The following is a 12,284-nucleotide window of genomic DNA, read 5'->3' as shown; positions in this document are numbered from 1 at the left end:
TATGTAGACCAGGCTGGCCTTGACTCAGAGATCTGGGTGTGTCTTCCTCCCAAGTACTGTGATTAAAGGCTCTATCACTATGTCCAGCTCTGGTGGTTTGAATAGGATTCATGTGCTTGAAGGCTTGGCCTAAAGGAGTGGCACTATTTAGGAAATGTGGCCTAGGTGGAGTGGCTGTCTCCTTGTTGGAGGAAGTGTGTCACCCTGGGGCAGAGTTTGAGGTCTTCTATGCTCAAGCTACATCCGGTGTGGTACACAGTCTCCTGCTGCCTGGGAATCAAGATGTAGAACTCCCAGCTCTTTCTTCAGCATCATGTGTGTCTACATGCTGCTATATTTTTCACCATGACAATAATGGACTAAATCTCTGAAACTGTACCCTGAGAAAATGTTTTCCTTTATAAGAGCTTCTGTGGTCATGGCGTCTCTCCTAACAATACAATCTTTTTTTTTTTTTTTTTAAACTCACTCGATTTACATCCTGCTCACTGCCCCCCTTTCAGTCACCCCCTCCCACAATTCTTCCCCTGTACCTCTCCCCTTCTCCCCTTAGTGAGACTTCAAGTGTCTGCAAGGCTAGGTACTTCCTCTTCCCCTGAGGCCAAACAGTAGCCCAGCTAGTAGGATATATTCCACATATTGGTGACAGATTTTGGGCTAGCCTTTGTTTCAGCTGTTCAGGACCCACGTGAAGGTCAAGCTGCACATCTGCTACATGTGAGGCCTAGGTCCTGTGAATGTTCTTTGATTGGTGGTTCAGATGCTAAGAGCCCCAAGAGTCTAGGTTAGTTGACTCCGTTGGTCTTCCTGCAGAGTTCCTATCTGCTTTGGGGACCACACTCCTTCCTCCTATTCTTTCATAAGAGTCCTCAAGCTCCATCCACTGGTTGGCTGTGGGTGTCTGTGTCTTTCTGAGTCAACTGCTGGGTGGTCCCTCTCAGAGGACAACATGCCTCTGTCTGCAAGCATATCATTAATAGTGTCATTAATAGTGTCATTAATAGTGTCATTAATAGTGTCATTAATAGTGTCATTAATAGTGTCATTAATAGTGTCAGGGATTGGTGCTGGCCCATGGGGTGGGTCTCAAGGTGGGCCATTCCCTCAGTCTCTGCTCCCTTCCCTGTGCTTACATTTCTTTTAGACAGGATAAATTTGAGGTTGAAAGTTTTGTGGATGGGTTGGTGTCTTCATCACTCCACTGGGGTTCCTGCCTGCAATGGGAGGTGACCTCTTCAGGTCCCATATCCCTAGTGTAGCAATAAAATCTTAAGATACCAGATAAGCTTCCTTTTCTTAAACTGCTTCTGCTAAGTATTTTGTTGCATCAAGGAGAAAAGTAACTAACACGTTGACCTCGTGTCTTTTGGCCTTGGGAAATTCACTGATTAGGTGTGAGAATAATACAGAGATTCCCTGGAATTTTCACATAAAAGCATATTGACAGCAAACAAAGCTTTATTTAATCCTTGCCTATCCACATGCCTGTAGGATCTTTTCTTGTGGTACTGTATGTCATAGTTAGAGTTCTGTTGCTGTGAAGAGACACCACAGCAACTCTTATAAAGGAAAGCATTTCACTGGGTCTGGCTTGAAGTTAATGGTTGAGTCCATTATTAGCATGTTGGAAAGCATGACAACACACAGGTAGACATGGTGCTGGAGGAGCTGAGAGTTCTATATCTCGATTGGCAGGCAACAGGAAGAGAGAAAACTACTGGGTCTGGCTTGAGTTTCTGAAACTTCACCACCTCACTCCCCTCCCCTGCCTGTCACACAGAACTCATCTACTTCAGTAGTGTCTGAACAGGCCTAAAAATCTGATCACACACCCGAGGCATACACTTCAAAAGGAGTCAGTCTTCTGAGGTAGTCCAGTCGCTGACATCTCCTAGCTCAGGTGTGTTCCAGATTGGTCTCTGCTAAAATCTGTGGAGAGATCTGTATGCTTTCTTTATTCAGGTATAAAGGTGCCCAAAGAAATATTTCCTTATTAGCTAAACTGAGATTGAACATTATTTCCTGGCCTCCACGGTGTTTCAATAATCCTAATTGATTTCCTAGCTGTAATTAGCTTGGAATTTTTACTACGAAGCTGTCTTACCAGACAGGGTGTCTCAAGAGTTAGAGACAGCAGTTAGGCACTAATTATCAGAGCAGTCCCACACAAAGAAAAATTGCTTTACTGCCAGTGAGAAGTTAGAAGTTGTAGGGCTTCCCCCACTAATTATCTATGTTACAGCCAAGGAATGCTAGAATATGACCTTCAGCTACTTGCTTCAGACAGACCAAGAGAATTTATCTTGGGGCTGCCAAAATAGCCCAGGAAGGACACCACTGCTCCTCCGCCTTGCACTTGGCTGCTTGTTCTCACTGACCTTGATGTAGCCATCTCCTGCCTATGTGACTTCTGTAGTTTTCCCTGTTTTGCTGTATACTATATACGCCTGATTTCTACTTTGTACAAATTGCATTCAGATACCACACTTCCTTGTGTCCTATCTGTTTGTCACTCGCTGAATTCTTTGCCCACCAGGCCAGAACTTTTATCACCCCTCGGATTAAGGTGTCCCCAAAGCAACCCAGTCCGTGGCACCTGCCAGTAACAGATTTCTTCCAACAGGCCACATGTCCTCCAACAAGGTCACAGGTCCTAACCTTTCCAAATATGCCATTCTCTATGAGCCTATGGGGGGTCCATTTTCATTCAAACCACCCCACTACTAAGACAGCCAGTGTAGAGCACCATGCCTTCCTCTAGGCTGGGGCTATTGGGGTAGGGTTGGGTGCTACTACATAACAAATATGTGATAGACAATGTGCAATGAGGAGATGGGAAAGATAAAATGTATGTATAGCAGTGACTGTGCATGCTATCCAGAGAGGCACAGCTGGAGATGTGAAGGCAGCAACAGGTGACAGAGAGGTCTGAGGTATTGCCCCAGGCTCAAGGCAACAACAATGGAGGCCAAAATAAGAAAAGGTTCACTTTCTGAATTGGACCTCTTTGAGGACCACTGTGGTCTGAGATGCTACTGGAGGTCATGTTGGTGTCTGAGGTCATGTTGGTGTCTGTGGTCAATGCTTCTGCCCCAGGCCATGATGAAGTCTGAGAACCATATGGACAAATGCACTTTGTGCTGATGCCTGATGTCTTGGTGATGTCCTTGGGCTTGGATGCCTCCAGGAACCATGTTGATGTGAGTGGCACGTATAGCTACCTGAGACCATGTTGAAGCCTGTGGTCCACATGCGGCTAGGGGGCTGTGTTTGTTGATGTCTGCTGCCTGGGTTACCATAGAAGACCACGTGGATGTTTGTGGTCTGAGCTGCTGCCTGAAACCGTGGTGATGGCAAACTCTTCCCTGGCAGCCAAAAAGCAACGTTGGCTGTGGTGTAGACATCAGAGAGTTATTCCTACCCCTTTAGGAGAGCTGGCCCTGCTCTAAGTTGGCCCACAGCACTGTGGTGTAGGGAGTGGTGTAGTCAAGGGAGAGCTGGCCCTGCCCCTCACTGGCCAGTGCATGGTTCTCCTCAGCTGATGGCTCCTGCTGTGGACATAGGCAGAATGTCATCCTTTCTTCCAGAACTGGCCAATAGAAATCGACCATGTCCCGAGAGTATATGGACAACACAAAATGAACTTGTTACCCCCTCTTCTTCTTCTTCTTCTTCTTCTTCTTCTTCTTCTTCTTCTTCTTCTTCTTCTTCTTCTTCTTCTTCTTCTTCTTCTTCTTTTGTTACAGGGTAGACATGAGAGGACTGAGAGGTGAGTACATGATGTGAGATAACCCAAATAATAAAGGGGCGGGGGAAGATCTAGTGTCACTGGATAAAAGAGAGAGAGATCCAGTGTCACATTGAATATGAGTGGTGAGAATGGAAGCCCTTGTGTTTTTCCTAGGTTAGAGGGGCAAGCATTTAGTTTCTCATTAAGTATGATGCTGTATGGGCTTTTGGTAACTGCCCTTTATTGCCTTAAAGAGTTGACATCTGGTTAGGTGTGGCGGTGCACCCCTACAATCCCACCACTGTAATTGAAGCATTGGTGAAAAATTGAGGATAGCCTGGGCAATGTAACAAGACCCTATTTTACAACAACAACAACAACAACAACCAGCAAACATTCCCCAAACCCCAAACAAATGAAACAAAAGAGGAGGAGACTTGCACAGATATGGGATTGTTTTATGTATCTGTTTGTGGATCTCAGCATTTTGTCTTGCCTTCTTAAGCTTTCAGTGTAGTGAATAACATGTTTTTGCTCCAGCCTTTATTCTTGGATAAATCCCACCTGACATAAATAAATTATTTTGATAAATTCCTGGGTTTTGTTGGCTAATATTTTGTCATGTAGTTCATCATCTAAGTTCATGATGGATGAACTGTGGGTTTCTCTGATTTGTACTGTTCTTTGACTGATTTTGATATTAAGACAATGCTGTTCTCATAGAATGAATTAGGAAATTATTCTTCTTGTATTTTCTGAAAGAAACTCTGTAGGATTTATATGATTTCCTCTTTACAGGCACAGTAAGAGCAAAACTTCTGATATACATATATATATATACTATATATATGCACATATATAGTATAATATGTATGTGAGTGTATGTATATATATATATATTATGAATCTGATATCTCGAATGGTTATAATTCAAATGACCCATTTTATTCAACAAGAGTGTGACAGTTAATAATATTGATTACCAACTGGACAAGATCAGGACTCACCCAGGAGACACACCTCCAGACATTCCACTACATTGGGTAGTAGAGGTAGGAGGACTACCATATCGATGGATGAGCTGAAGTTTCTGGCTGAATAAAAAGAAGAAATTGATTGGATCACCAGCAGACATCTCTCTCACTGGGGATGCAACAATACATGCTTCCTCACACTTCTGTCACCATGATATCCCCATCATGATGAACACCTCCCTCAAACTGTCAGCCAGAATAAACCCTTCCTTCAGTCATTTTTTTTTTTAAGGTGGGGGTATTTTGTTGTAGCAATCAGAGAAGTAACAGTGAGAGGTTAAAATTTTCAAACTGTACTATGGGAACTTAGCCGTTAGTTGAACTTAATGGGAAACTAGCTCCCAGGACTTAGAAGAAGGGGAAACTAGCTCCCAGGACTTAGAAGAATGGGAGACCAGCTCCTGGGACATAGAAACAATGGGAGACCAGCTCCCAGAACTTAGAAGAATGGGAGACCAGCTCCCAGAGGTTAGAGACCAGAGCAACCTGGCAGGAAAAAAGAAAAATGAGGTAAACAATTGCCAGGTAGCTAACCTGCTTCTGAACCCTAGCACAAGCCAGCACCAATCAGAGACTACCCCTTACTTTCTCCTGCCTTAGTTTCCCCCTTTTCCCTAGCAACTGTGTGGGTATAAAAACCTGTTTAAATTTTTGCTTGGGGCCAGACTCCTCTACCCCTGCATGGGATATGAGTCTCGCCCAGCGCTGAATAAAAGAACCTCTTGCTGATTGCATCAAGTATGTGTCTTGGTGGTGTTTGGGGTCATCATTCCCGAGCCCTGAGTGTGGGGTCCTCCCCCCACCATTTTTAACAGCCCTTACATATGGTGCGTTGGCCGGAAAAGTCGACCACCCTGCACCGACAAGAATGCTCTTGGAGGTAAGCTGAGGTCTGGACCCTCCCATGTTTGTCTGCTCCTGTGTCTATCTGCTCCTGTGTCTGTCTGTGCCTCATTTAGCAATCGCTGTTACTTTTGGTCCTGCAGTTTTGCATCTGTGATTTATTTCTGTGGTTTTGTGGTTTTGCTTCATTGGCAACTGCTGGAACGGTGCTTGTTGGCCTGGCTAGCTACAGGTCGCCCATCTTGTGGAACGCCTCAAGAGGGGAAGATGTACGTACGGAAGCCCTCCAGAAAGATTTTGGAGGAGTGCCACGCTTTAGTTGAGTGGAGCCGCACTCGGAGGCCCCGGCCATAGGATAGTTTCAGTTTCTTTCAGCGCTCTCGGAGTGGCTGAGTGTGCATCAGGCTTTTTATTCCCTGTTTTTTTCTGCCTTTTTGGTGTGTGAGTGTGGACGTTGATGATGGGATAGGCTATTGTGACTCCCCTGACCTTGACCTTGGACCACTGGACAGACGTTAGGGACCGTGCTCACAATCACTCTGTTGAGGTGAAGAAGGGACCATGGCTTCTGCTCTGCTGAATGGCCTGCCTTTAACATAGGATGGCCACCAGAGGGAGTAATTGACTTAGAAGTGATACGAGCTGTAAAAGATGTTTTTCAACAGGGACGGGGAGACACCCTGATCAGCAACCATATATCCTTGTGTGGGAGGACTTGACCTCCAGTCTTCCACCATGGGTCCGGTCATGGGTCCGGATACTTAAAACTCCCTGCAATCCAGGTTCCCAAGTCCTGGCTCTGTAAGACCACCAGACCTCTAATAATAAGGAGCCCTCCCAAGTGGCTCCCAAGCAGATTTACCCTGACTCCCAGTCAGACCTCCTTCTCCTAGACCCTCCTCCTTACCCACCAACTCCGCCTCCCCAACCTCATCCTGCACCACCTCCCTAACAGGCAGCAGTGGCCTTGGTGCCTCCTGAACATTTTTACAGGCCCTGCCCAAGGGACTCGCAGTCACAGGGGAGTGTCTCCCTAGAACGCTCAGATCCTTCTGTTGCTTGCCTTTGGCCCTCCCCTAGCGGAAGAGGGGGGCCTCTAGTCCCTTCAATATTGGCCCTTTTCATCTGCTACTCTATATAACTGGAAGACTAACCACCCTCCTTTTTCTGAGGACTCCACCAGACTAACTTCTTTGGTAGAGTCTCTTATGTTTTCTCACCAACCCACCTGGGATGACTGTCAACAGCTCTTGCAGACCCTCTTTACAACAGAAGAACGAGAGCGGATCCTAGTGGATGCTTGAAAGCATGTTCCAGGAGCTGATGGGCGGCCCTCCATCTTACAGAACATCATAGATGCCAGGTTCCCTTTAGAGCGTCCCAATTGGGATTATAATTGCCCTGAAGGGAGAAAAAGACTGCGTGTCTACCGTCAGACTCTCGTGACAGGTCTCAAAGGGGAGGAAAGGAAGCCCACCAATTTGGCTAAGGTAAGAGAGGTGGTCCAGGGGCCAACTGAGTCTTCGTCTGTGTTTCTGGAACGACGTATGGAGGCCTATTGTAGGTATACCCCTTTTGACCCTGCTTCGGAGGGGCAACAGGTGGTGGTTGCCATGTCGTTCATGGGACAGGGGGCCCTGGACATTAAGCGTAAGCTGTAGAGACTAGAAGGATTGCAGGACATGACTCTGAAAGATTTAGTGAGGGAAGCGGAAAAGTATATTATAAAAGAGAGACTGAGGAAGGAGCAGAGGGAGCAGAAGGAGCAAGAAGAGCGTGAGAATAAGAAGGAAAAGAGGCAGAACCAGAACTTAACATGGATCGTGGCCGCTGTGGTAGGTAAAAGTCCTCATGTAAAACCCAGAGAGAAAACAGGGCAGATAGAGCACCTGGGCAATACATGCCGCAGACCTCTTGACAAAGATCAATGTACATATTGCAGAGAAAAAGGACACTGGGCCTGAGAGTGTCCTAAGAAAAAGGAGCAGGCCACGCCACGAGTCCTAGCCCTCAGAGAAGATTAGAGAGGATGGGGCTCGGAGCCCCTCACTGAGTCTAGGGTAACTTTAACTGTGGAGGGGAAGCCTGTAGATTTTTTAGTAGATACCAGAGCTCAACATTCTACTATTACAGCCTATGGGAAAGACAAAAAGAAAAAAGAAAAAACTTGGGTATTGGGTGCAACTGGACACCAACAATATTCTTGGACTACTAAAAAAAAAAAAAAATAGTAGCTTGGGAAGAGGACAAGTGACTCACTCATTTTAAATGATTCTGGAATGCCCCACCCTCTTCTGGTATGGGACCTGCTGACAAAAGTGGGTGCTCAGATCTTCCTCACCTTTCAGGGGCCTGAGATAATAGCAGAAGGATCAAAACCAGGCACTATGGTTTTGACTCTCTCACTGGCCAATGAACACCAGCTACTAGAAAATAAGGCCTCGGCCTTGACAGTTCAGCAGCAACAGAAATGGCTGGAGCTTGGGCTGAGACTACAAGCTTGGGACTAGCAACTCAGGCACCCCCAGTGGTAGTAGATCTCAAGACTACTGCTGTCCCCATTTCAGTGCAACAGTATCCCATGAGCAGGGAAGCCAGGGAAAGGATCCGTCCCCACATCAACTGCCTTCTCCAACTAGGGGTTTTGAGCCCCTGCCAGTCTCCCTGGAAGACGCCCCTGCTGCCAGTTAAAAAACCTGGCACTGGAGACTTCAGGCCAGTCCAGGATCTAAGAGAAGTAAATAAAAGAGTCCAACATATTCACCCCACCGTGCCCAACCCTTTATAACCTACTGAGCTCCTTACCACCTGACAGACAATGGTACACTGTTTTTGACTTAAAAGATGCATTTTTCTGTTTGAAGTTACATCCAGATAGCCAACCCTACTTTACCTTCGAGTGGAGAGATGTAGAAGGGGAGCAGACAGACCAACTGACCTGGACACGGCTGCCACAGGGGTTTAAAAATTACCCAATTCTCTCTGATGAAGCACTACACTAAGACCTTGCCCGCTTCTGGATGGCTAATCCTCAATTTAACCGTTCTTCAGTATGTTGATGACCTTTTATTAGCAGGAGAAGACCAAGCCACCTGTCTACAAGGTACCAAAATGTTACTGAAAGAATTAGCATGCCTGGGATATCGAGCGTCTGTTAAAAAGGCTCAGATCTGCCAGAGGTGATTTACCTGGGTTATAAGCTCAGAAGGGGTAAGAGATGGTTGACAGAAGAGTGAAAAAAGACAGTGACCCAGATTCCTGTCCCAACCACCTCCCGACAAGTGAGAGAGTTTCTGGGAACAGCAGGCTTCTGCCGGCTGTGGATCCCTGGGTTTGCCAGTCTGGCAGCCCCCTCGTACCCGCTGACTAAGGAGACTGCCCTTTTTGAGTGGGGTCAGACCCAGCAACAGGCTTTTGACAACATCAAACGGGCCCTCTTATCTGCCCCAGCTCTGAGCCTCCCGATGTTGATGTTTCCTGTCCTTTTGAACTGTATATAGATGAAAGAAATGGAGTGGCATGGGGAGTGCTCACCCAAACCCTCAGGCCATGGAAGAGACCAGTAGCCTATTTATCAAAAAACAAAACAAAACAAAACAAAACAACAACAAAAAAACCAAAAAACAAAAAACAAAAAAACTGGACACTGTGGTTAGCGGATGGCCTTCCTGTCTTAAGGAAGTGGCAGCTGTAGCAGTGCTGGTAAAAGATGCTGACAAGCTGACTATGGGTCAGAAATTGACTGTGCATGCTTCCCACGCGTTACAGAGTATCATACGCCAGCCTCCAGACTGATGGCTCTCTAACGCCCGCATGACCCACTATCAGAGCTTGCTACTAAATGAAAAGGTGACCTTTGCAGCCCCCGCTGCCCTTAACCCAGCCACCCTGCTTCCTGAAACCACTGGAGAGACCATCCTTCATTCTTGCCAAGATATCCTGGCTGAAGAGATGAGGACATGTGGAGACCTGCAGGACCAGCCGTGGCCAGGGGCTATGGACTGGTAAACATGGCAGCAGCTATGTGATTAGGTAAGAGGATGGCAGGGGCAGCGGTTGTAGATGATGAAAAAGTCTTCTGGGCCAGCAGCCTGCCAGAGGGATCCTCGGCTCAGCGAGCAGAGTTAATAGCTCTGACTCAAGCTTTGCGGCTGGCGGAGGGACAAAAGGTCAACATCTACACCGACAGCAGGTATGCTTTTGCCTTGGCCCATGTCCATGGTGCCATCTACAAACAAAGAGGGCTGCTCATCTCTGCAGGAAAAGATGTTAAAAACAGAGCTGAAATCTTAGCCCTCCTAGAGGCCATCCATCTGCCTGACAATGTGGCCCTTATGCATTGCCCAGGTCACCAACGCACCAATGACCGGGTGGCTAGAGGGAACCAACCGGCAGATGCTGAGGCCAAAAGAGCAGCCCAAGGACTAAGTGTTCTGATGATGATAGCCGATCCAGATACTGGGAGACCTGGCCCCTTTGAATACACTCCTGAGGACCACATGAAAATAATAGACGCAGGATACAAGGCAGTATCACCATATGGAATGAGAGAGACTGAAACTGGAAAATATATTTTACCTCAGCTGGAAGCTGAAAGATATCTTGATCAGCTACACCATTTAACTCATCTAGGATCTAAAAAGATGCAAGAACTGGTAAGACAGTCTCCTTATCATATATTAGGACTCTCTGAAATGACTGAAACCATTTTTAAGACTTGTAATGCCTGCCAACTTGTCAATACCTCCTCTTCCAGGGCCCTTAAGGGGGCCCTCTTAAGAGTCTGGAGACCTGGTGAACACTGGGAAGCTGATTTCACTAAAATCAAACTCGCCAGATATGGTAACAAGTATCTTTTAGTGTTTATAGATTCCTTCTCTGGATGGACTGAGGCTTTCCCTTGTAAAAAAGAAACTGCTCAAATAGTGGCCAAGAAGATAATAGAACAAATTTTTCCATGGTTTGGTCTTCCTAAGGTAATCGGGTCTGACAATGGACCTGCTTTTGTTGCCCAGGTAAGTCAGGGACTGGCCAAGATCCTTGGGGTGGAATGGAAATTACATTGTGCTTACAGACCCCAAAGTTCAGGACAGGTAGAGAGAATGAATAGAACCATAAAAGAGGCCTTGACCAAATTGTCAATTGAGACTGGCATAACAGACTGGGCAGTCCTTCTTCACTATGCCCTTTTTCGAGCTAGAAATACTCCGGGGAGATTTCGGCTCATACCCTTTGAACTTTTATTTGACAGCCCCCCTCCGGCTGTTGCACTCAGTGGCTTTCCAGTAGACGAGTCTTTTTATCCCATCACCCTCCTTGGCAGGTTAAAGGCTCTTGAATGCATACAGAGAGAGGCCTGGGAGCGCCTAGCTGAAGCCTACAAGCCTGGTGACCTCCAAGTGCCACGGCAGTTCCAGGTCGGAGACACTGTGTATGTGAGATGTCACTGTGCTGAGAATCTCGAACCTTGGTGGAAGGGACCCTACATCGTCCTCCTAACTACCCCCACGGCTGTCAAAGTAGATGGCATCTCATCCTGGATCCATGCTTCGCACATCAAGAAAGCGCCCTCGTGAGCAGACGGATGGACAGTGGAAAAGACCCCAGACCCCCTCAAGATCAGACTGGTTAGGGTGGGTGGTGATATTTCTGGCTCTCATTCACCCAGCCTCCCATAGCCCCCACACTCCTCAATTACTCACTTGGCAAGTCCTTTTACAGACCAGCGAAGTAGTCTGGAGTACCACCCATGAAGCCCCTCCCTATACTTGGTGGCCTACCCTGACCCTAGATGTGTGTACCCTGGCTGCTGGTACCATGGGAGGAGGGTGGGATGGTCCAGATACAAGTCAAGCAGACTCCATGAAAGCATGGGATCCCAGAAGTAATGTCCAACAAGCTCTAGGTTGCAGATATGTGGGGGTGAGTAGAGATAGGGTTAAAAAAAAGTCCTTTCTATGTCTGTCCCTGACACGGGAGGTCCAGAAGTATGGCTCAAAAGTGTGGTGGCCTTGAGTCCTTTTATTGCACCCAGTGGGGCTGTGAGACTACAGGCCAAGCTTACTGGAACCCTTCATCTTCTTGGGATTTAATTCAAGTAAAAAGAAACGTTACTAGTCCCTCCTGTGATCACCACGGGTGGTGCAACCCCCTTGCCATAACTTTCACTGACCAAGGAAAAAAGTCACAAGACTGGATACAGGGGAGGGCATGGGGCTTATGGTTTTTTCAACGGGGATATGATCAAGAAATCATGTTTATTATTCAACTAGTAATTACAGTACCTCCCGGGACAGCTATGGGACAGAACCCCGTGCTGCCAGCAGCAGCCCCTAGGCCTCAGGCTGCAGTAGTTACGGCAGTCCCTGCCCATAAGAGAGCTCAAGCTGCTCTACCATCCTCTTCTAGCATTATCCCAGCACCTATTTCAAATACTGCTGATGCTATGATAAACATGATCCAACAGGCCTTTATTGCTTTGAACCACTCTAATCCAAATCCCACCAAGTCCTGTTGGCTTTGCTAGGCCACTCCACTCCCCTATTATGAAGCTATTGGTATAGATGGAAACATAACACAAAATCTCCATCCTGAATATTGTAGATGGTCCCAGAATGGTCAGGTCAGATTAACCCTGTCCTCTGTTTCTGGACAAGGACTTTGCATTGGACACTTTC

At 46.8% G+C, this 12,284-nt stretch overlaps 1 pseudogene; it reads left to right on the top strand.

Moving 5' to 3' along the window:
* Positions 1-6,067: 6,067 nt before the first annotated feature.
* Positions 6,068-11,285, top strand: LOC116093319 (annotated as a pseudogene).
* The last annotated feature ends 999 nt before the right edge of the window (positions 11,286-12,284 follow it).

The sequence above is a fragment of the Mastomys coucha genome, unplaced genomic scaffold, assembly GCF_008632895.1.
Source record: "Mastomys coucha isolate ucsf_1 unplaced genomic scaffold, UCSF_Mcou_1 pScaffold16, whole genome shotgun sequence".
NCBI lineage: Eukaryota > Metazoa > Chordata > Mammalia > Rodentia > Muridae > Mastomys > Mastomys coucha.
This window is presented reverse-complemented; position numbering and strand designations above follow the sequence as displayed.